The following is a 24,461-nucleotide window of genomic DNA, read 5'->3' on the forward strand; positions in this document are numbered from 1 at the left end:
TACACATATTCAAATAATCTGGAAGAATTCTCCCAGTTTTTGTTTACCTAGTAGAAAAACTTACCCAGAGCCACATATACAGACATTCAAATGCCAAGGCCCTGAAGAGTGAAGAGTTCCAGATGCTGACACTGTGCATTGAGGGGAGGGAGCAGGGATATGGCTATACACTTGATTTATATTAGGTTCCTATTATGACAGCATGCTCTGCAGGCTCCCTTAGAATGTCTGGTGACTGATGGCAGCCGTGCACAGGGGTGCCTTGATTGGCTGACCCAGATTGTCCATGGTCAGCTTGTAGGGACTGTAAAGAAGGCATGGTCTGCTCCTTGCTAGAGCAGCAGAATCCAACAAGCAACAACACACTGTCTCCTGGAATAGGGAAGGAGGAGGAGGGCAGGGATGCTGGAGGAACATGCTCTCGTCTGAGAGAAGCCACAGCATGTAGATATTTGCTCTCCGAGGAGAAACTCTCCTGGGAGTGGTTTAATCTTGGTTGTTCCGAGGGTATTTTTCTCCTGGAAAAGCCATTTTTACTCTGGGATAAAAAGCCTGAACGTTTGTACACTAGTGATTTTTCCTGGGAGACTAGCCACTATCCCAGGAGAAAATGAAGTCTGTATGAGGCCTAAAATAGTTAACAGATAGAAGAAAAGTTTCCATTGTAGTTTTTAGCTGCAGTTCCATCTGCAGTTAGCATTTCATTAAATAAACAGTCAAACTATTTATTTATTGCAGTTATTATATCACAGCAGTATTTTAAACATCTTGCAAGCCAAGACAGATCTTAGCATTATTGGATTCAGGCCACTATTCTATACACCACATTTTAACCAGTATATAGTCTTTCCTTTTATTTGTAATGCCTGGTTCTGTTCTATTTCTAGGACAGCTGCTAACAGTTTAAGAAACATTTTTAATGACTAATCTTTATTTGGAAGGGGGGGAAGGGTGTCTCATTCCATTCTTTCTAAAAAATCTCAGTAGGAAAACTTATACAGATCTCACTAAATATACTTAATTTTGGATCGTAGGGTGCAAAACTGATACAACTGCTACATGTTCTTCTTCTTTGGCGATCAGCATCACTCATCATGTTCATCTTGTCACACCCAAGAATGAATAGGGTGTGTCAGCTCTTTCCTTTGCCAATAATAACTATTTTAATAATAGTAATTATGAGATTGCACTCATTTTTGGTACCTGATGAATATTCATATGAAATGGAGATTTGTAAGGATGCACATTCCAAAGATGCAAACATAAAAAGATCAAAGGATGATATTGCTGGGATATGTATTTGAAGAAAGCACGGGATAATACTTTGGGAATATTAATTATTTTATAAGATATTAAATCATATTCAAATAAAGCAAAACTAGGCTCAATATGTCACCGCTGAAGAAAATATGATTTAAGCTGGATATTTGGGTAGACTGCTAAATGCTGAATTGAAAAATGTATAGTAGCCTACGTGTTTCCACAAAGTGGATATTTCTTTTTAAATCTTGCCGTATAAATGATTTTTACACATCTGAACTCTAATTACTCATAGTCTGCATTCAACTGATAAGCAGACTTATATTACAGGTTACAATTAAGCTGTTTTTATTTAAGTTTAGGATGACTTTTCAGGCTTCAAATGACAGTGGTGATCTCTGCAATATTTCTCATTAGAAAAAGAAATATATTAATCTCAAGCATATTTTTTTAGTGAAAAAATGCTATTTGAACTGAACAGTAAGTTCTTATGTGGCACTAAACATTTTTTTAGAATATCCTCTGGGTGTTCTAAAATGTTACAATAGAATATAATTAATTCCACCTTGCCGAAAATTAATTATATGGTTTGGGATTTGTAGAATCATAGGAAAGGACCTCAGGAGTTTATCTAGTCCAACCCCACGCTCTTCCCTATCGTAAATACAAATGTTTGTCTAGTCCAGGGGTTTTCAAGCTTTTCAGACTCAAGGCACCCCTCAGAAAATGCCAGTTCTTAGTTTCCATTCATTTTTGACCACGGAAAAATAATAGAGCAATTCTTCTGTTGCAAAGACCTCAGGAAGACTACAACAGATCAGAATGTTTTTTACACTATGAATTCCTATTTGAAATCTCTGGATTTGTCTTGGGAACAGTGTAGACGTGTTGGCACACCTAGGATCTCATGGCGCTGTGGTTGAGAATGAAGGGTCTAACCTTTTCTCAAAAACTATGAAATCTTGCTACAGGCAAAGTAATGGGACAAGGGCACTGTCAACGCCCTGCCGCTGCAAGAACAGGAAGTAGTAGTAGCTCAAGAGGTCCAAGGAAGAAGATCATGGTACCCCTCTCTCCCCACAACCCCATCCTCTGAGGAAAGCAAAAAAGCTCACAAACCATGCTAATCTGACTATAGGAAAAATTTCCTCCCTGATCCCAAATGTGGTGATCAGTATGAACTTGAGCAGAAGAGCATATGTTATCAGAATCTGATCTTCATCGACATGAAAAGAAGAAAAATGAACAATAAGCATCAGAACAAAACATATGGCCTAAGTTTCCACTTACTTACACTTTGAGGAGCCTTTGAATTGACTCAGTGTAGACGAAAGGGTCTACCAACGATCCAGTGTGGTAGAAATCTAAATTCTTAAACCTACCTTATATATTTCTCTATAGCACCTTGATGTATAACACTGGAAACCTTAAACTGTTTACGTCTACAATTTAAAGCACACGCTGTAAGAGACTTCATTTACAACAGAGTAAGAAAAATAATTCATACATATTTTGTTATGATGAGGTTCAATGAGAGACATTTAGCAGACTTGGAGTAAGAAATTAAACATTTAGCTATTCTTTGCAAAAAGTTTAAGAATTAATGCCTTAAATTTTCAAATTGAATGCTCAAGAAAGGATACATGAAGGAGTGTCCCAATTTTAGAGGTGTAAATGCTGACCTATTTCCCCTTAGATACTAAGCTGTTTGCTTTGAGAATGGTGACCAATGTGTTCAACATAAAAATGCTTACTATTTTCTCGAGCTGATACTATCATATTTATTCAAGTATAAGATAACCCTGAATATGACAACCTCCTAATAATTAGATTCCATATCTGGAAAATGTATAAATTTGTTACACTTTTGGAGATATAGAATCTAATTTTTGGAGGTGTGCCTTCAACTTACCCTCCTCCCACTGCTATAGCAGGAAGAATAAAACTGGGGAGTTAGGTAGCTTACTTGCCCTTTGCCTCCCAACTTCTCATCTCTGCAGCTTCTTCTCCCCTACCTCCACCCTCCTTACTGCAAGTCGCTGCTTTCCCTGAGTACATGGAAGTGATGGACAAATTTGAAAACACTGACCTGTAGGAATTTGCATATAGTAAATTATAGGGGTGCACCGATAAAGATTTTTTGGGCCAATACCAATGGCCAATTATTGACCAGCCATATTGGCCAATACCTATCTGATTCTGATATGCAGCCCAGCAGCGTGGAGAGCAGCATCTGGCTGTTAAGTCTGTTGGGAGGAAAGGGCATCGGGGGGCAGATCTAGGCCCCCATGGTGAGGAAGGGAGGAGCTGCCCTCCCACACACACCCATGTCCTCCCCGACTAAGCCAGATGGGCAGTGGCTGCCCCTGCCCCAGACCTACTCCCTCCCTCCCTGTGAGGGGCTTGATCTTCCCCCCTCATGCTCCTTTTCCCCCACAGATTTACCAGCCAGACTCTGTTCTCCTGGCCGCATGCATGTTGCAGCTGCATACATACATACATACATACATACATGTGGCATTTATCAGTGACATTATTGGAAACATCAGCCAAAAAAAAAAGGTAATTGCCAATAATGTAATATTTCCTTTTATCGGTGCCAATACTATATGGACTGATGTATTAGCGCACCTCTAGTAAATTAGTATGGGTACCCATACACTTATTTCATACAGAATTGATGCATTTTGCATCTTTTTAAACTACTGCACAGGAATTCTATAAATATACTTTTAAGCAGCACTTTTTAACCTATTTATATGTAGTACAAACTTTTTTTGTACAAACTACGCATGATATTAGTCCAAAGACAAAAGGCCCATTATTTGACATATAGTTTATTGGGCTGGAACCCTCAGAGTCAACAGTTTCAAGCCATGATGAACCAACAGCTTAGCACTGCTCAGTATGTATGTGTACACCAGATACCTCCTGTAGCAGGGGCTGTGGTCAAGCCCCTGCTATACTCCCATGAAGCTGGCAAAGCCAGCATGAGACCTCCTGGGATGGGCCCAGGAGAGCAGCTTGTCCCTGGTATGCTGGGGAAGAGGGTCCAGGGAAAGCCTGAGAAACAAGTGGTCCCCAGGGGCATGAGAACATGTGTCCCAGGGAGCCTGTGCTGATTGGCCCGCAGAGGAGACCAGGTATTTTAAACGAAGACACCAAAGAAAGATTCAGCATTTGGCATTCCTCAGAGCAGGAACAATACAGTGAAACCAGGAGCTGTGAAAACCAGGAAAGATCCCAAGCAGCCGAACCCCCTTGAGTCATCCGATCCCTGATGAGGCACGAGCGCGGATGCCACCTGCCTTCCATGAAAAATAAGTAGAAGTGGATGGCAGGGCAATGTGGGGTGTCTCAGCAAACTCCTAGAACTGGGACCAGGAGGCAGATATTCCCATGAGACGGCCAGCAGAACCCAGCAGGAAAAAGGGAGAGTACAGACCCAATAAGAGGAACAAGGTCTGGAGGGAAACTGAGATGGCATGAGCAGAGGAGGGATTTACACTGTATGCCTGGGAAAAGAAAGCAGGGTGTGAGCTTGATGGTAACAGCCTAATTGAACCATAAGGTTGGTAAAATAACGAGTGATTTTTTTTTTTTTTTTTTTTTGGTAAATGCATTGAAGGCCAGGATTAAGAAATTCTTCATAGTTTACTTTACCTGTGTAAATGAAGGGCAACTGCAGAGAAGGATCCCCCGTGGATTGACTTGTGGTTATACAGGGCTCTACGCTCAGCACCTGGTAGCCTCCAAAGAGAATGGGGCCTGAAGTAAGGCTGAGAAAAGATGGAAAAGTTAAATACATTGATCCAAGAACTAGTTACAGAAATTTTGAGTTCTAAGAAGGAAGGTGCATGAGCAATGAAAAAAAGAAAGAATGGAGAGACGGTCATGTGTGGGTATAACCTGATGACCTAAAACCAGGGACAGATTCAGCCAGAAGATGAAGAGGCCATGGAACTATAGACTAAAAAGGGTCAGTGAAACCCAACCCAAGAAGGAATTTTACTAGGCATTCCCCACTCTGGATCAATGGAGATTTTCTACCACCAGCCTGAGTGGAAAGGGAAAGGGTGTAGGGGAAGTGGACCTCTGCAGAAGACCAGTGACCCTGCCAGACTGACCTTTGCCCCAAAGAACCATCCATCCTCCTGAAAGAATTTTACCATCAAGGCTTGGCAGGAGAGTGGGAGGACAAGAGGAAGATCACTGGTATTCCAGCATGGCAATAGGTTGGAGGTGCACATGTGCTCACACCCCCTACAAAGGATCCATGTGCTAATTAGGCCCCCACTCATCACTAGAACTGGATATTCTTGTCACAAGTCCTGGGATCCTCCAAAAATGTATATACGTATGAGGTGCAGGGCCACCTGGTCTAGCTCCACCTCATGAAGAGTAGGGCTACCTAATCATATACCACAAACAGAGACAGAGGGAAACACAAGGATTCTACCTAGGCAAAATACTTGGAGCCCCATTTGGTAGTATTTCCCAGATATTTAAGGCTGCTGAAGAAACAAGAATCATTAGAAATAGGAAAGGAAGGCACAGCTCAGCTGTAGAATTGAAGAGGAAGTCAAAATGTATTCAGTGTGGTGGTTCACCAAGACCTGAAAAAGAGTTGGCACTGAGAAGGACTGCACACATTGGACACTACCTTATATCTTATTCAGATGGGCTGCACTAACCTATCCTTGTGGTAGTTCCCATCAGAATGTTTGCCCAATATGGGCCATGTGTCCTCTAAATCATAGTCAGCGTTCGCTGCATTTAGTCAACTTCATAGTTCCTTTCCATTACTGGGCACATGCTGCTTATGGTAGCAGTTTAGTAATAGACAATGTATTTAATACGGTTTGCTTGTATGTAAATGTAAGATAAAGGGATTTTTTCTCCATGCTGATTGGGGAAAGAAATTTCATCTTATATTCAAGTAAATATAGCATTTTATCAATGCCCTTGGTTTCTAACAAAAGCAAAAGCACTCTTTCAGGATTTTTTTTTAAATTAATCTATATTTTAGTTTGAAGAACAATCAAAAAAGGAAGAAAAATGACATTTATATAGTCCTATTCAATTAAGCCAAATGGGTTTAAAAGTTTGAGAGTGAAATCCTGTTCATGTTTAAGCAAGAAATTTCACATAGGGCAAATTATCGTTAGTTAAAAATGAAAAACAAACAGAACTATTGTGGAATATTTTGAAACTACTTCAATTTCCCATGGTTTGAAATGAGGCTGTTTTTTTTTTATTTTTCAAGGTTCTGGTGATATCTTATAAAAAATTTTTGCATTAAATATGTTCGATATCATGATCGACCATTTTTTATTTGGAGAAAGAACATTTTTCATAAGCAAGAAATCCTTGACAAGTGCTACAGACACTTCCATCAAAACACTTGCAGAAAATTTCAAACAGATTTTATTGTCAAAAGCTCCATTTTTATGGCAAACTTTCTTTGTGGGGAAAAACATTCTGTATACATTTTTTTATTGGGTTTACTGTTAAAAACACATTAGACTGCATTTTTCAGCACTTAAATGTCAGAAAAAAATCTGTCTGAAACTATAAGATATTATTTGCTAAATGGTATGCAGTTGTGTAATTAATTATAGTACTGATTCCTAAGGGGATGAGTCTCCTGGGGCAGAAGCACTAGCATATTGTCATGGACGGTTCTACTTGTAGATGGAGTCCATATGTGATAAGTTAGTAGAAGGCAAAATTCTTAATGACAGCCAGCACAGTTTTGTCACTGGCAGGTCATATCTGATTACCCTCACCTCCTTCTATGACCAAGTTATTCCCCACATGGATAAGAGAGATGAGGTCAACGTCATTTACTTAGACTTTAGGAAGGCCTTTGACTTGGTGTTCCATGAGGCTCTCAAGGTAAAACTAGGGGACTATGGGCTTAACAATTCAATGGTCAGATGGGTGGGAAACTGGCTGTGGGGTCAGACCCAGAGAGTACTAATAGATGGACCTGTGTTGACCTGGTGGAAGGTAACCAGTGGGTCCTCCCAGGGTTTGGTACTTGGACCAGTGGTTTTCAACATCTTCATCATCAATGATCTGGATGCTGGGGTGAAAAGCTTACTGGCAAAGTTCGCCGATAACACTAAGCTTTGGGGAAGTGCGGCCATGCCTCAGGATGATCCAGGCAGATCTAGATAGATTAGTTAGGTGGGTGGACCAGAACCGATTCTGTTCAACACTGAGAAATATAAAATTCTCCATCTGGGGAAGAAAAATCTGCAACAAATTTACAGGCTTGGTGGTGCTACGCTAGCTAGCACCACATCCAAAGGGGACCCGGGGGTCATAATTGACCATAAAATGAATATGAGCCACCACTGTGATGCTACAGTAAGTAAAGCAAACAATATGCTGGCATGCATTAACTGACGCATCTCAAGCAAAACTAAGCAAGTTATTCTCCTGCTCTACTCAGCATTGGTGAGACCATAGCTGGAGTGCTGCGTCCAGGTCTGGGCACCACACTTCAGGAAAGATGTGGAGAAGCTTGAGAGAGTCCAGAGAAAAGCCACTTGTACGATTACAGGCCTGAAGAGCAAGCCATACAAGGAAAGGCTGATAGATATGGGACTCTTCAGTCTAGAAAAGAGAAGACTTCAGGGGTATTTGGTGGCAGCTTACAAATATATCAGGGGAGAACACCAGGGGCTAGGTGAACAACTATTCACCAAAGTTCCACAGGGGAAAACCAGAAGCAAGACTCAAACTCTTAGAAGGAGGTTTCAGACTGGATACAAGGAAAAACTTCTTCATGGTTCACATGACCAGACTCTGGAATAGACTCCCAGCAGGTGTGGTGCAGGCACCTATCCTGGAGATCTTCAAAAGGATGCACACCTTGTTGAGGTTATTTGACCCCAGCAGTCTTTCCTGCCCAGAGCAGGGAGACTGGACCCGATGATCTTGCAAGTTCCCTTCCAGCCCTGAACTTCTATGAATCTGTGAATATGATTCTAGGCTGGTGCCTGCAGCATTCATCAGCAAGCAAAATAATTAGGTGAGATGCAGAAAAACTAAGACTCCCAAATATTAAGTTCAAGTCTAGCAGTATAAAGATGTTAAGAAAATGCCAGAAGAATGTAAGAGTTAAGTCAGCTTCATGGAAACTAATACCTACATTAATTTACTGAGACATTAAAACAAATCTAACTTCTATACTGAAAAAGCTACTAACATCCCACAAGAGGAAAAGGTAAGAAGAGTGGAACTGTCTTAATACTATTTGCCAGTCTGTATGATCATAAGAGAATTCTTAAAGTCAGCTCAGGCCAAGTAAGAGATAGATAAAAGGCACTAAGTTTCTTTTTTCCTACACATGAATGGCGCTACCCTGGCCAGAAAAAAGGCATTTCCCATTAAAGCAATCTTTGAGGCAGGAAGGGAAAGAACCATGATAAATTTCCTGCCAAGCTCAAACTAATGCACAATACTAAATCTTGTATTTTGGGAGATGTAGAACCTGTTGATGGATTATTGGAAATGTTGAAGGAAAACCTCTCACCCTTTGAGTGAGAAAGAAGAAAGAAGGTAAAATACTGGCCTCATTCAAGTCAACGGCAAAACTCCCAATGGCCTCAAAGGGCCAGGATTTAACCTATGATCCCCTGAAATGTAATAAGGCTTTGTCTATGCCTTCATTCAACAACCCTTCCCCGTTCCCCACCCCACAGACATAGTGAAAAATACCATAGCAAATCGTAAAATTCTTAAAGCATTATAATTTCATCATAGATATTTCAAGTGACCAAAATTATCAGAATGCAGGGTAGATTTGCATCTTATAGTACAGACTAACTAAATCAAGGATACATACTTTGAAGCAGTGGCTTAAATCGGATGCTCTGAAGAGACTACAGGAAGCAGAGCTTTTAAGTCAATGCTTGTCAACCTTTTTCAACTTAAGGCAGTCCTCTATAACTTTTGTGAACTGACAAATGAAGGAAAGGATCAACAGAATGCAGCAACTTGTCCACATAGTAAAAACAAAACATGCAAAAGAAACAAATGGTAGCATTTTCATTTCTTTATCCTTAATAATTATGAGAAAACATGGAAGAAGGCAAATTTACAAGTTTCAAGTATTACTCACCAGTAGGCATGCTCAAATCTCCCATCAAAACCTTATTTTAGTGGAAAACTAAATTTGGACTTTATGCTGTAAAGCAATTTTTCATGGCTAGTTCAATCCTCAGGAGCATCCTCTGAGACTGTTTTCTGTGAGTAAAGACTAATCATGCAAGAATTCAGGCACTAGAGAATTACCACAACATGCTAGGCAGTGGTGCTCAATCTTTTGGTCCTGTGGTCCACGTAAGTGGTGCAGGGCCAGTCTGTGGGCCAAACTGGACTCCAATAACCAGGATTGAGCCCACATGCCTGGATCCAAAGCATGCTGCCCTTGACCAGCCCACATGCTGGAAATGAGGCTCTGGGACCCAGTGCTGCCTCTACCAGGTTTAGGACACCAGGATCAGGGCTCCAGGGCACCACCACACTTCTGCCCAGCCCTACATATCAGGATCGGGCACAGCTCACAGGGTGGTACAGCACCTAGCACACAGGACCACAGCCTGCAGAGCTCCTCACAAGCACCCCTGTTCCAACCCAGTGATTCTTAAACCTTATAAAGACTCAAGGCACCACTTGCAACACTCAAGACACACTTCAGAAAATGCCACCTCTTAGTTTTCATTCATTTTTGACTATGGATGGAAAAATTACAGAGCCATTTTTCTATTATTCTTCTGTTGTTGTGGTCTTTCAAAAACTGAAAGGGACCACAACAAGTCAGAACTGTTTTTGACACTATGATTCTGACCTGAAATCTCCAATTTTATCTTGTGAATCACATGTAGGCATTTGTATCAGTGCTAATATATTGTGCTGCGTTCTGCAGTGTGCTTACAAAGATCACGCAGCACCCCAGAGTGCCGTGGAAGGCTGGCTGAGAATCACTGTTCTGGGAGATTTGTAACTGTCTACATCTGCACCGTAAAATGTTCTGTGCAATTTTTTTTTCATCTTTCCATGTAGGTCAACTTAAAGTGCTCTCCTAGACATTTTCAATTTCTTCATGTATGCCTTCTGTTCCTGCAGGTAAAGTTATCTGGTCAGGAAACAGACACTGTGCACTGCAGGTTGGGAAGTCTACCACAGAGAGCAATTCATGACTACACTCAATCTTTGCTGTGAACAATTCATAAAATGTTGGAAAGCCTAATAATTTAGCAGCAAAACTAAACAACTTGCACAACCTTTTTGCTGTGAATAAGGAATAAATAAGTAAAACTACGAATCATTTTGATGACAGCTCTAAAGCCCAAATCTAATGAATTGTAACAAATAGCTTACCCAGCTCTACTGTCTAGCCAACAAGGAGAGTGACTGTGTTTTTCACTTACAGCAACTAATTATCCACTTGGCAGCAGATCCAGTTTCTCCAGGAATGGTAGTAGCCAATATCTTCTGTGTTGGAAATCAAAAGGCTTTCATATTTGCCAATAAATAACCAGTCTGATTGTAGTCCAATGTGGCAGACACATCATAATCCAGGTCTAAGCCAGACCTTTCCCCCCTTTTTCTAGCACCGGTTTTCCGTCCCTTTGAAAATTAAAGCTCTTAGCAAATTAGTTCCAAATTATTTAAAAAACCTAACAACTCTTACCTTCATCATGCCATCAAATTTTAGACCTTTTATTGAGGTCAGTGGAACTTTATAATTTAAAACAGTTGTGAATACCAGGTCTATTCTTTCTTGCCCGGTGAAATGAAAGATGCATTTATTCTTGATCAATGTTGTTGGCTGAACAAATGGAAGCAAGAAATGAATGAAGGAGCTTTGATCGTTTTTTTTCCAAGTGCAACAACCAAAAGCAGCAAAATTGTGTTTGGTTTGCTTGCTTTTAATCAGTCAAAGATAATTAGTTTCCTCTTTAAAGAAGACATGTTTTAATTATATCATAAGAGGATATATCAGCTCTAGGTCTTTTTAAAATACTAAATTTAAACAATGGAGTTGTTTCCTTTAAAGGAATGAAGTCTGTAAGTACAAATCGAAATCATCCACCTTAGATTATACACTCTTCTTACTGTTTTCAAACACATCGGATAGGAACTCTGCCTACCTTTTTAACCCATGGATTCAGATCCCTTTGTTAAAGGTGTATACCAATATAAAAAAAGCCAGTTAGGAGCCTACAAACAACTCCTTTCTTCAATAAATGGCCTTAAGGAGGAGAGCACTAATTCTGTTTTCCGTCATCACCACTTTAATTCATGCACTGAATTAGCTTGCGACTGGCTCCTTCCATTCTCTGAAATAAGCTCTTCCAACTGTGCTGGTCTTCCTCTCATTCTCAGTATAACTAGCTGAAGTATCTCTAGCACTAAAATATGTGCAACTAGCCCCTTGCTTCCAGCTTGTCCATCAATAGCTGACCTGCTCTCCTTCATTAAGATGCTGCAGACTCTGGCTCAGAAAAATGCAAGAATACCCAATCTCCCGCTTACCAGTTCAGAGCCTAAGGCATCCAGGAGACAGGTGAGGTCAGTCAAAACTCATAGCAGAAAGCAAGCCTCACACCTAGGCCTGCTTCCTAGAAGCCAGAGTCTGTGTAATATTGGGCCTAGAAGGCATCAGTGAACCCATTAAAATTAGCCATTTGCCTACTTTCCAAGCGCTTGGGAATCGATAGGTTTTTAAGGTTTATGACTGGCAAATAAATAACATCAACTTATGAACTGTTTAATAATGCTTTGTAGACTAAAATACAAAACAAGATGGGAAATGCAGCTAGAATCCAGTCAGGATATACAGTACAACATGCTTATTTCCAGTGACAAGTGATTTACAGCCAATATTTCAACATTTCACCTGTACTTTACACTCATCATATCTGTGCTATTTTCATTTTCATCCTCAGAGGCGGCTTTTTGCTAAGACATCTCAATAAACAATAACACACAGCAAATTAAAAATTTTCCAACGTTGAAACTCTGGAAAAGCTGAAGCTCTGGAAAGCTGCCAACACTGTTGATTCAGTTCAGACAACTGAACTATTTAATGCCTCTAGTAGAGTTAGGAAAAGACTATTCTGAAGTTCGTTTGTGATCGAACACAAATCAGAACACGGTACTGGGTTTTCTGTAAATATAATTTTAGTCAAAACAGGTCTAATGTTATTAAAAAAATAAGGCACTATTAGCGATTAAGGGAAATATACTAAATGCAGTACGCCATCTGACATCAATGGAAATTACATATGTAGAACAAGACTAAAATACTTTGCAGCCTTTCTAAATAAGGGTAAACTGACTACAACAAAAGAATAAGTTTTAGTTTGATCACTTGAAAGGTTAAATCTTATTTTAGATGCATGTTTTAATTTAAACTGGGTTTATTGTGGAAGAATGTCTCTGAAATGCTTTAAAGAATGTAGTAAGTAATACCACATTTCAAAATGATATTTCTGATCTATGCAGACATTTTGCTAAAATGCAAGCAATAGATGTACTGGACGAGTCGTAGCTATTATATATGCATTTTGCATTTCCAAGACCTAAACATTGGCTTGTTTTCTGAGATGAAGTAGATAAATTTTAAGTAATGTATTTTGAAACACTTTTTTCTAGTAAATATCCCACTTTATGCAAAGAAATGGCTTCTTTTATAGCAACTTACTTTATTAATCCATTTTATTCATATTTTCAACGACTTAGAACTTTAAAAAAAAATCAACCCCTTTCCCCACCTGTAAGTAATATTACTATTTATAACACTAATCATGCATTTGACATGGATGCTAAACTCACTTGCATACAGAGCCAAAATTACTTCAGAGAGGATGTTAAAAAAATGAAAAAAAACGGATTCCTTGGCACCACTCCATTAAACCTTTCAAATCCCTAGGAAATTATTCTGTTTTTCACTCTGTGTACTGCCATTGTGGTACCAATAAAATAAACACATCATAAGTTAATTTACCCCAGTGTGCTTTCTGCACTTGGCTGTATTTCACAGTACTGAAAGTGTTTTTTTTCTTGCCAAGGGAACAATATTTTACATGTTACAATTCTCTGTAAAACAGAAGCCTGAAAAATAGCTTTAATGAAACCTTTCAGGTTTCTTCAACTAATGTACTTCCAGTCTCAAGGTTAGTTTGCTTGAGGTTTGGTTTCATTTTGTTTGTTTGCTTTTCTTAAAGTTCACAGTTCACTTCCAGGCAACCCTGTCTCTCAAAAGTATATACAGTGGATATACTCTATTATAGATAAGGAATCTATTACAAAACATGCTTACACTTCTTTGTAAATTTGAGCCTTATCCACCATAAAGGAACTTCTCACCCTCTATAGAGTAAATGCTGGCAATACTAATAAGAGTCCCAGTTCAGAGATTTCCACAGCTACTTTTTTACCACCACATCAAACATCAAAATCATCCTGGTGCTAAAAACAGGTTAGGTCATGGTAGCTTTTTTCAACAGAATAAATGACAGCACAGGTGAAATGGTCTTCCATGCACATACCCTTGGTGATTTAAATGTTCCAAAGACTGTCTAAATCTGCCAGAGATATAAGACAAATCACATTTTTGCCAAATAATGGTATTACATTGCAACAAGGGAAATTAGGATCATTAAAAAGAATCTTCTAGCTATGAATGTGCTGAGCACTGGAATCAATTGCCTGGAGATTCTTTTTAAGAGCTGGTTAGACACTTACCAGGAATCATTTAGACAGGGGTGAATCCTGCCTTGAGCAGGAGGCTGCACCAGATGACTTCTTGATGGTGTTGCATCTAGCACTAATTTCCTACAAGTCTATGATTTTCTCTCATTTGGAATGTATTTTATTCAACTCAATAAATGATTTCTTCTGCAGTCAACAACACTTGCCTGCTAGAATGGCTTTCCCCATAACTTTAATAAAGGATCATTGAAAAACATTCCACACAATCTATTAACAGCCTATATTATAAACATGCCTTGATTTTACTTTCGCGCTTTAAAACCGATAAGAAAAGCTATACCAGTTCTTTGGCTAACCTAATTTTGAGATGAGCAGGAGACTTAGGGTGTTTTTAAATGTGCTCTGGGAGTGCAGCTGGGGGGCGGAGGAAGGAAGCACTTTAGAGTGGCTCTGAGAGCTGCTCTAATTAAAACGCCCACAACATCTTGTGCATCAGTGTCCCCACACTTCCAAATGGCGGCGAGGGTGCTTCAACTAAAGCTTGTTTGACGAACTTTAGTTAAAGCACCCCTGCCACCACTATGAAGCATGGGGATGCCGATACAAGAGACGCACAGGCTGCGGGAGCACGCTAATTAACATGCAAACTTGATTAAACGAGTACGCTCCAATGCACTGTAATTACAGTGTCGGTGCAGCCTCCCTGCACATCTACAGGCATCCGTAAGTAGACGCAAGAAGAGCCCTGTAATAACCAGGTCTCAACACATTGCTAGATTCCTATTTATACATTTTCATATACGGTCATTTCTTTCAACTACTGCTCACACTAAGAAATATCATTTCACGCAGTTACTTGATCTATTCAAGTCACCAACTGACTGAAAGTCCAGATAGAAGCATCTGACCCTTGCTAGCTTCTTTCTGGCTAATCTGACACCGCCACTTCACAAGCAAACAGTCCCTGGATTTGGGACTACTGCTTGGCAGGTGTAAAAGGGTTTCTATGAAATTACATTATTGTTTTCCTTCTAATCTTTTAAGAATCCCACTACCCCAGTCTTGAGAAGATCCTAAGTAGACTTCTAACAGCACACAACTGTGCAGTAACTCTACCAAGCAGTTAAAGACGGGGTTCGTTCTCTCTCATAAAGCCAGCAAACCCATAAGAACTGGTGCAATGCAGATATTCACTACTGAAGCAAAACTAAGGAACTAAAAACAACTATAAACAAAAAGTAAGCATATACAGTCATTCAAGTCAACTAAGCTGCCTTTTTGCCTTTTAATTTGTCCATGAATCTTTCCAAAAGTTCCTAAAAGTATCCAGCAATTGCTTAGTTGCTTACCCATTACTATGCTGCCAGTATTTTGATACCAGCTATCTAAAAACAGCTAAGTGTACGTTTAGGCAATTCATGTCTTAACTTTTGTCCAACTGCCTACCCAGCAAGAGCACTGATATTTCAAAAGGGAGATCTGTCACTCTGGTTTGCTCTATTAAAGTTTAACCATCTCATCAAAAAAAACCAAACTAAACTAAAACTAAACCTTTAAAATTCCACATTCATTACTTTTCTACAGCCAAATCCTGCTCATCTTATTACTACATAAAAAGGAACTTTTATGTGAGCCAGATTTAATATTTGCATGCAACTGAGAAATCGCATGCTCCTCATTTGTAAGAAATTGTTGTGCTCCTCATGAAGTGGCAGTATATCTATAATAAATTGCTTTTATGGGCAAACACTTCCGCTTCACCACTTCAGCAACCAAAACTAGTTTATTGTTTAATTAATTTCAGAGCCAAGAACATTCTCCTGCTTTTGAAAAGCAACAACACACACACACGATTGGTAGTTACAGACACTATGTAGGACTACTACATTGTCACAGTAAATTATACGTGTAACAGTCTAGCCATGGGGGGCAAATGCAGTGGTCACAAATTGCTAGTAAAACTGCCAGAGCTCAGATGCTGCATTTTAAATCAAAGTATACTTTATTTTGTAATAAAAAAAAAATTGATTATAACCATTTAACTAATAATTAAAAAAAAAAAAAAACAAATAAAACCCAACATTTAAGCTGCTGCAACAACTACTGGCTCAACCAGAGTGGCAGCAGTATGCACAGACAGGTGGGAAATGAGGACAGCTTCCTGCCTTTATTTGACAGCACACAGTGATTTTGCCTAAGTCATATAGGAATAGAGAGGGAGAGGGAGAGCCAGCAAACAGGACAAGTATTTTGCAGGTCAGTTCACAGGCCAGTTTGGCCCCCTTCCCCCCCACCCCCACACACACACTTTTGAGGAGAGAAACTTTCAGCTTGATGTGAGGAGCGAGGGGAAAAGGAACCAACCTAGGAACAGTAAACAGGACAGTTTGCAGGGAAGTTCACTAAGGAAGGTGTGCTTGGAAGAAGGGCAGAGAGAGAGAAAAGGCAGATTAAGAGACCTAGGGAAATGGCTGGAGGACTTTGCAATGCCAAAGCCACCGCCACTGCCTCTGCTTGCTCCTGTGATGTTTCTATCCAGGCAAGACAACTCATCATCAAGATTCCCACCCAGGAGGAGACCTCTGGGACTGCGGAGGAAGAACTGCCAGAGGCAGTGCTAGAGAAGGGAGAGGACATGGCTACCGAAGAAGGTGGAAGCTGGAAGCTTGTGACCTCTGGCAGCAAGCAGAGATCTACATCTCCACCTGTAGCAATTTGTCTAAAGAATAGATTTGGAGCCCTAGCAACAGAGGGCGACGAGCATGTTCCATTGGTGGAGGAAAACAGGCAAAGCCCCTCCCCTCCCCCGAGGTGGGAAGGACTGAGACCACTGCCACCAAGAAGTAATGGGTAGTGGTGGTTGGAGACTCCCTTTCATGGGAGCCAGAGGGATCCACCTGCCAACATGACCTACTGTCTTGGGAAATCTGCTGCTTGCCCAGAGGCTGGATCCAAGATGTCATGGAAGGATTACTGAGGCTCATTCAGCCCTCTGACTACTACCCCATGCTGCTCTTCCACTCGGCACCAATAATACTTCCACGGGAAACCACGAGCAGATCAAAAGTGACAATAGGGCCTTTGGGTGCAGGCGTGAAGGGGGCAGGGCCTCAGGTTCTCTTTGAACCTTCCAGTCAAGGGAAAGGGATTGGGCAGGAGCAGGTACATCCTGCAGATCAACATCTAGCTGCACAGGTGGTCGCACCAGCAAGACTTTGGCTTCTTTAACAATGAAATAATGTTCCAAGAAGAAGGACTGCTAGGATGAAATGGGATCCACCTGACGAAGAAAGACTCGCTAACCTAGTGAAGTGGGTTTTAAACTGGGTTTGCCAGGGGATAAAGACCAAAGCCTTGAGGTAAGTGGGCAAGTGGGTAACCTGGAGGAACAGCAAGCAAGACAGGGCAACAGCAGAGGTTCCCATTCTTCCTGAGAATTCAGGGCAATCGACTAGTTACCTTAGGTGCCTGTAGACAAATGCAAGGGCACCTGAGAAACAAGCAGGAAGAATTGGAAGTCCTTGCGCATTCATGGAACTATGATGCGACTGGAAAACAGAGACATGATGGGATAGCTTGCATAACTGAAGCAGTGCCATGGATGGGTACAAACTGTTCAGGAAGGACAGGCAGGGGAGAAGAGGAGGAGGAGTTGTATTGCATGTAAAGGAGACATATGATTGGTCACAGCTCCAGTATGAAACTGGAGATAGGCCTGCCGAAAGTCTCCGGGTTAGGGTCAGAGGACAGCAACAAGGGTGATGTTGTGGTGGGAGTCTGCTATAGACCACCAAACAGGAGGAAGTGGTGGATAAGGCTTTTTTCAAACAGGGAGTGGAAGTTTCCTGATCACAAGCCCTGGTTCTCATGGGGGACTTCAATCACCCTGACATCAGCTAGGAGGGCAACACACCAGTGCACAGGCAACCCAGGAAGTTTTTGGAGTGTGCTGGGGACAACTTCCTGATGCAAGTGATGGAGTGGCCACCTAGGTGCCATACTCTTCTTGACCTGCTTCTCACAAACAGGGAAGAACTGGTGGGGAATGTAGTAATGGATGGCAACTTGGGCAGCAATGACCGTGAAGTGACTGAGTTCAGGATCCTGAGGAAAGGAAGGATGGAGAGCATCAGCGTAAGGACTCTGGACTTCAGAGAAGCCAACTTCAACTCACTCAAGGAACTCATGGGCAGGATCCCCTGGGAAGCCAGACTGATGGAGAGAGAAGTCCAGGATTGCTGGCTGTACTTTACAGAAGTCTTACTGAGAATGCAAGAACAAACTATCACACTGTGCAGGAAGACTAGCAAGTATGGCAGAAGATTAGCTTAGCTAGTATGGAAGTCTTCAGTAAATTAAGTCACAAAAAGGAAGTATATAAGAAGTGAAAATTTGGACAAACAACTAGGAAGGAGTATAAGAGTATCGCTCAGACATGCAGAGATGAAGTCAGGAAGGCCAAAGAACAACTGAAGTTGCATCTATCAAGAGATGTGAAGGGTAACACGAAGGGTTTCTACAAGTATGTCAGTAACAAGAGGAGAGTCAGGGAAAGTGTGGGTCCCTTACTGAATGGGGGAGGCAACCTTGTAACAGAGGATGCAGAAAAGGCTGAAGTGCTCAATACCTTTTTCACCTCAGTCTTCAGAGTCAAGGTCAGCTCCCAGACTGCTGCACCCAGCAGTACTCCTCACCTCATCCCCCTCAATTTGGGGATGAGGTGAGGAGCCCTCCATGGTGAAAGAACAGGTTAGGGACTATTTTAAAAAGCTGGACATATACAAGTCCATGGGGCTGGACAGGATGTACCCAAGGGGTGCAGAGGGTGTTGGCTGATGTGATTGCAGAGCCACCAGCCATCATCTTTGAAAACTCATGGTGATTGGGATAGGTCCCAGAGGATTGAAAAGGGGCAAACAGTGCCCATATTAAAAAAGAGAAAAATGAGGATCCAGGGAACTACAAACCAGTCAACCTCACCTCTGTTCCTGGAAAAATCCTGGAGCAGATCCTCAAGGAATCCATTTCTAAGCACTTGGAGAAGAAGGTGATTAGAACAGTCAGCATAGATTCACCAAGGGTAAGGCATGCCTGACCAACCTGATTGCCTTTTATGATAAGATGACTGGCTCTGTGGATGTGGGGAGACCAGTGGATGTGGTGTACCTTGATATTAGCAAGGCTTTTGATATAGTCTCCCACAACATTCTCGCAGGCAAGCTAAGGAAGTACGGGCTGGCTGAATGGACAATAAGTTGGAGAGAAAACTGACTGCAGCATTGGGCACAGAGGATAGGTCCCTTAAATAGGTTGTTGAGGTAGAAGAGAAACATGCTAGTACAACTACCGGGATCCCGCTCCACATGACAGTCTCTGTCTTCCATGTCTTTACCTATTCTCAGACACTGAGCCTTAGGTGGAAAGGAAGAAAGGGCTAGGACAGTTGTGTAAAAGAATCCTAACTACATCTCTTCTCTGTCCACAATAGGAACAGAAAGGCTCCCACTTCTGGAAAACCATTACCACAACTTCCTAAGTTGAAATAAGTGAACAGCTGAAGTGTCAGATAATGCAGAGCAAAAAAGTGGAAATAATTTGTACCGCAGAAAGCAGCCTTCTCAACTTTTCTGCACGCGCTGCTGCCTCACATTTGGAGGGAGAGGTGGAGGGGGAAGCGAGGGGCAGAAGAAGGATGAAGATGCTGGTAGCAAGGACATCTAGGATTCCAGGGTAATAGTTACAGGATATGGACAACAAATCCCCAGTACTTAACTTCAAATCATTCCCAGGAAATAGAATGACTCTTGTTTGTCTAGGATATGAAGCGTTGGAATAGCAAGACCAGAGTGAGGGTATTTGGTCAGTAATTCATTTTGCACCTTATGGTAAATGCTGGCAAACAAGCAAAGCAAGCCTCTGCTTTATCAGTAAACAGAAGATGAAAAACTTTAAAGACATTCAACTGCTATTGGAAGCTTCAGTTGAAATCTATCTACTCTAGCAGGCTAGAGCAACTGAATCCTGTTCAAATTTGTGTTTCAGCTCATCTGTCAACATGACATCCATTTTACTGCCATCAAGGAGAATCAGTCCAGGTCATCAAGCAAGTACATTTACTGTTGATTTTGGAAACATGCCCTGATATGAGTTCTTGTTTCTTTTTTACTCATTTGTTCATACTCACAATTGTAAAGTGTACCCTTCCCCCACCCCTCCCCACCATGTTGCTTTTTCTTTTTCATTCCAGCACAATTTTCATCTCTAAAAAAAAAAAGTCATACACCCTATATGTGAATGTCCTTCGTAAATACTAACAGATTGCCACAATGCCCCTCTCCCAGGACATGTATACTAATAAACATATAAATAATGAAGTATTTCTGCATTTAAATGATGCCACTGTAAGACCTTTCATACAGTTTTCAATATACATACATGTGTTCAACTGATTCAACAGCCTCATTGATTATATTCTGTCATGCACCAAGCCAAGGTTACTCTTTCAAGCAACCATACCCATCCCCCTTCCCCACCCTGGAAATCAAGCCTTCCTTGCAAAATTCCTTGAAATTCAGCAAATATAAATTCTATCAACCCAGCATGGAACTGGATTTCACAATTATGGAGACTGCTCATTTCTTAGTTAGAAATTTTCAATCAAACAAATAATGTTTTGGAAAGAAAACAAGAATTTATCATGTTTAAACTTTTAATGAACTACTTCATGAGTGAAGTGAATAGTCTGTTAAAAATATGATTTTATTGATTCTCCATTTTAGGTACCTCTTAGGACTCCTCACCAGAACATGTAAAGACTTGAGGTTCAATGCTAAAATAAAGGCTACATCAATCCGTTACACACTTAAAATTATTTCTGAAGTACCAATTTATTTAAAGTTGCTAGTATTTATTCCTGCACCAGCAAATTCTGATTTCATCAGGGACATCAATGACACTTGATTTGCTACCACTCACCATGCATAATATTAACAGCATCTGGCCCACAGCTTTAACAACAGCCAAACAGACTCTTTACAGAGAAACCGTTGGATAGACAAAGAAGCTCAGTGACTTACAGTAATTTTTAAAGTGGAATAAAGCTTTTTGGAGCTGGGCAAAAATGTCATATTAATAATGGACTGTAAACAAAAGTACTTTTACTATGGGAGTACAGATCTATAGTGCTCTGACCACATATAGAATTTTGCATTGTATGTCAGATCCAAAAAGCCACTAACATCAATGTAGATTGTGGATTAAGTTCTAACAAGCAGGTCGCAAGCAGGGATCTACACTTAGCTTTCTATCTCTCTGGAAAAGAGCCAAAGTATTCTACCTTGCCAACTGTGAAATAACTGTACTAATTTGTAGTAATTAGTTATGGATGAGGAATGATGCTTGACACCCCTATAATGGCATACGTATAAATGCCAAACCAACTTGATTTCCTTGTTAATAGTGTAATTGGGCTGATGGAAAAGGAAATGTGAAGGACATATATACCTATACTTTAATAAGGCTCTTGACATTTATGCACCAGTGCCGTAAGCTGAAGATACACAGATTACTTTTAGGTGGATACATAATTGGCTGAATAACCACATAGAGTAACTATCTAGAGCCACTAGATTAATGGCTGACTGGCAGGAGATTTCAAATGTGGGGCTGCTCCAGGTTAACAGTTTTAGTAAGGGATTAGGGATGGGTTGCTTGTGCATGCATTGTCTGGTGCCAGAAGCTGCACCAGGAATGAGAACTATGGAAGTCAGGATGGGTGGAGGGGTGGGCAGGATTGGGGTAAGTAGCAGGTCCATAGTTGGGTGGCAAGTATGCAGGGGCCGAGGAAAGATCAGGTGGCTGGTGAATATAGGGTGGGAGGCCTGAAGACAACTCAGTCATGGGTGCAGGTTAGGAAAAGCACAGCCTCAGGTCTTGGAAAGCCCAGCCACTCGCCCCAGCACCAGGGCTGTCCTCCAAACATGTGCTCATGTTCAGTGGGGCACATGCACACATTCCCAGGACCCAATCTACAATGGCTCTCATTTAATATAATAACTGTTTAATTTTTTTAAACTAGAACTAAGCTGGAACTTTCCCACTAGTTATGTTCCACTAACATAAATTAAAAATGTAGCCCCTTGTTCAATTTCCAAGTTGATGCAAGTCCTGATAGGACTGCCAAAACTTGCCATCTGTGCCCTCTCTGCCTGTGAATACTAAATTTCTAATTCCACTGCTCTCTGTATTATATGATGATGAAAATGGTCATGATTTCCTCCTTCTCTCCAAGCGATTCAGAGCATCATCTCTATATTTTCAAAATTAATATGAAATATACTGTGCCAACCCTGCAGCCCCAGAAACTGGCACAAGCAGCAAAGGGAAGCTTCCAGTTTTTTAAAGAAAATCATAAGGGTTAAGGTCACAAGACACAGGGCCAAAGGGAGGAAGTAGGTAAAAAATAAAGAAACATCAGCACAGTGGTAACAGACTCAGCACCTTAATTTCCTCCGCACACTTCCAGAGGTGTCCCCAAACAAGCCTTTAGTCCCTAGAGCGATCAAACAGCAAACTGCAGCTGCCCTCAAGTCCGAGTCCAGCTCCTTCAGTCCACAGTCCTTGCTGACCAAGACAGTGAGATCTCTCTGGCTCTGTGGTACACTCCCCTGGGTAGAGGTGACCAGATCCCATGTGCATGCTGCTCTCTCCTCCTCACTCCAGCCTCAAGCTTCCTCTTCCTTTTTTCCTTGCTCCCCAGCCCCAGGGCATTTAGCTCGGTTGGTTAGAATAGCGTTTCTCGAACTGTGGGTCACGACCCAAAAGTGGGTCACAAGAATACATGAAAGGTTCTTGGACAAACTTTAAAAATGGATTCTCCTTTAAGAGAAAAAAATGTGGGAAACTATAGGTCTTTCTTTGCAGGCTGGCAGTGGTCCAGTCTGCAAGGGGCTACTTGGGGTCCCCCCTGCCCCACACTGGGGGGCTGAAGCCTGGGGACAGGCAGCAGCAGGTCGGGACTGGCTGTTGATGTTTACAAATGGGTCCTGGTACAAAAAATGGTTAAGAACCACTAGGTTAAAGCATGGTGTTAATAAGATCAAGGTTGAAGGTTTGATCCCTGGTTGGACGACATGTTCTCTTGAGGTCCCTTCCAGACTTACTTCTCTATGAAATGCTTCTGGGAGTTGTAGTCCAAATTAACACTTATCGCAGCTCCACACCCTGCCCCTGGTTCCTCCTGCTCTTACACACATGATAATACTACAAGCTGAAACCCACAAACCATTTGCGATTAATTTTTTTATTGCAAAATGTCTCTCTTTAAATACAGGATTTTTAGTTATTCTTTGACCGAATACTGTCAAAACTTCTCACGCTTGAAAAGCACAGTCCCCGCTGCCCTCCTGCCACTTTCCTGGGGCAGCCAGCCCATTCCTGGGCAGTCCCAGATAGCGGAAAGGCTGCAGGGACGGTGCACAGGGTACTGGATGCCTGCCAAGCCTGAGTTTCCCTGAGCACACCTGGGGTTCCAGTGCCCCGTGCACCCAGGGGCACCACCACCACGGAGGGAAGCACGGGGCTGCCCTGCAGCTTAGGGGCTGCGTGACCTGGCGACAGCTCACGCAGAGAGGCTCTGCCAAGAGCAGGGAAGTGGCAAGGGGCCTGATTTTTTTCCCTCCCCTCCTGGAGCCTGCCTGCATTTCCATCCACCCTGCTTCCCTCCACAATGAAGACACCCCTAGCCAGCACCCACCCACTGGCACCCCACCGAGGCGGTCCTGCAGGGCGCCACCACCATGGAGTGAAGCACCGCAGCTCAGGGCCCCCCGGCAGCTCACCCTCCAGCTGTGGGAGAGGCGGGCAGGCTCCAGGGGGGGAAAAAGAAAAAAAAAGGATCAGGCTCCTCACCGTTTTTTTTTTCCTTTCGACAGAGCCTGCTATCTATCTGTCCAGAGTACTCCAGTTGGTTGTTTCAATAAGCGTTGTGATTGGCTGCAGAGACAGCCAGAGTGCCCCAGACAGACAGAATAAGCTTATTATTGTTATTATAGGTTACTGCTTTTCACAGCATTTGTGGAAAACAGTGCTCATACTCATATTGTGAGTTTTTAAAAATATATCTGATTAACTAGATACTTCCAGGGTGTAGTGATAACTCATTATGGATAGGTCTAAATTTTATTAAAAAAATATATCCGGGGAATTTCGAAAGAAAAATAATTACAGCCAAGTTGTTTGAACTTGACTCTACCATTACACCTGAGATTTTCTGTGGGTGCTTATTGCTGCAAAAATAAAAAAAAACCCTCAAAATTCTGATTTAATTTGCAGCAATAAGCACTAGCATGTGTATTAGATATATAACGACCCAGTTTGCATACAGAAATTTCCTTCTTATATATGGACAATCAAACGTGGGTAAAATTTTAATGGCCTGCTGATGTTGCACAGTCCTCGCATGCCTT

General features: G+C 41.6%; 1 protein-coding gene and 1 long non-coding RNA gene across 2 annotated transcripts in view; one reads left to right on the forward strand and one right to left on the reverse strand.

Annotated features, from left to right (window-relative positions):
- The window catches only part of PXDNL (peroxidasin like), a 407,402-nt gene that overhangs the window by 281,886 nt on the left and 101,055 nt on the right, over positions 1-24,461 (reverse strand). The gene's annotated exons all lie outside the window — the stretch shown is intronic.
- Positions 3,809-13,988, forward strand: LOC109304509. The gene is made up of 3 exons (XR_002099408.1): positions 3,809-3,896; positions 8,392-8,395; positions 13,977-13,988. It is a non-coding gene; the product is annotated as an uncharacterized LOC109304509 (long non-coding RNA).

The sequence above is a fragment of the Gavialis gangeticus genome, unplaced genomic scaffold (genome assembly GCF_001723915.1).
Source record: "Gavialis gangeticus isolate Ggan-Ray unplaced genomic scaffold, GavGan_comp1, whole genome shotgun sequence".
Taxonomy (NCBI): Eukaryota; Metazoa; Chordata; order Crocodylia; family Gavialidae; genus Gavialis; species Gavialis gangeticus.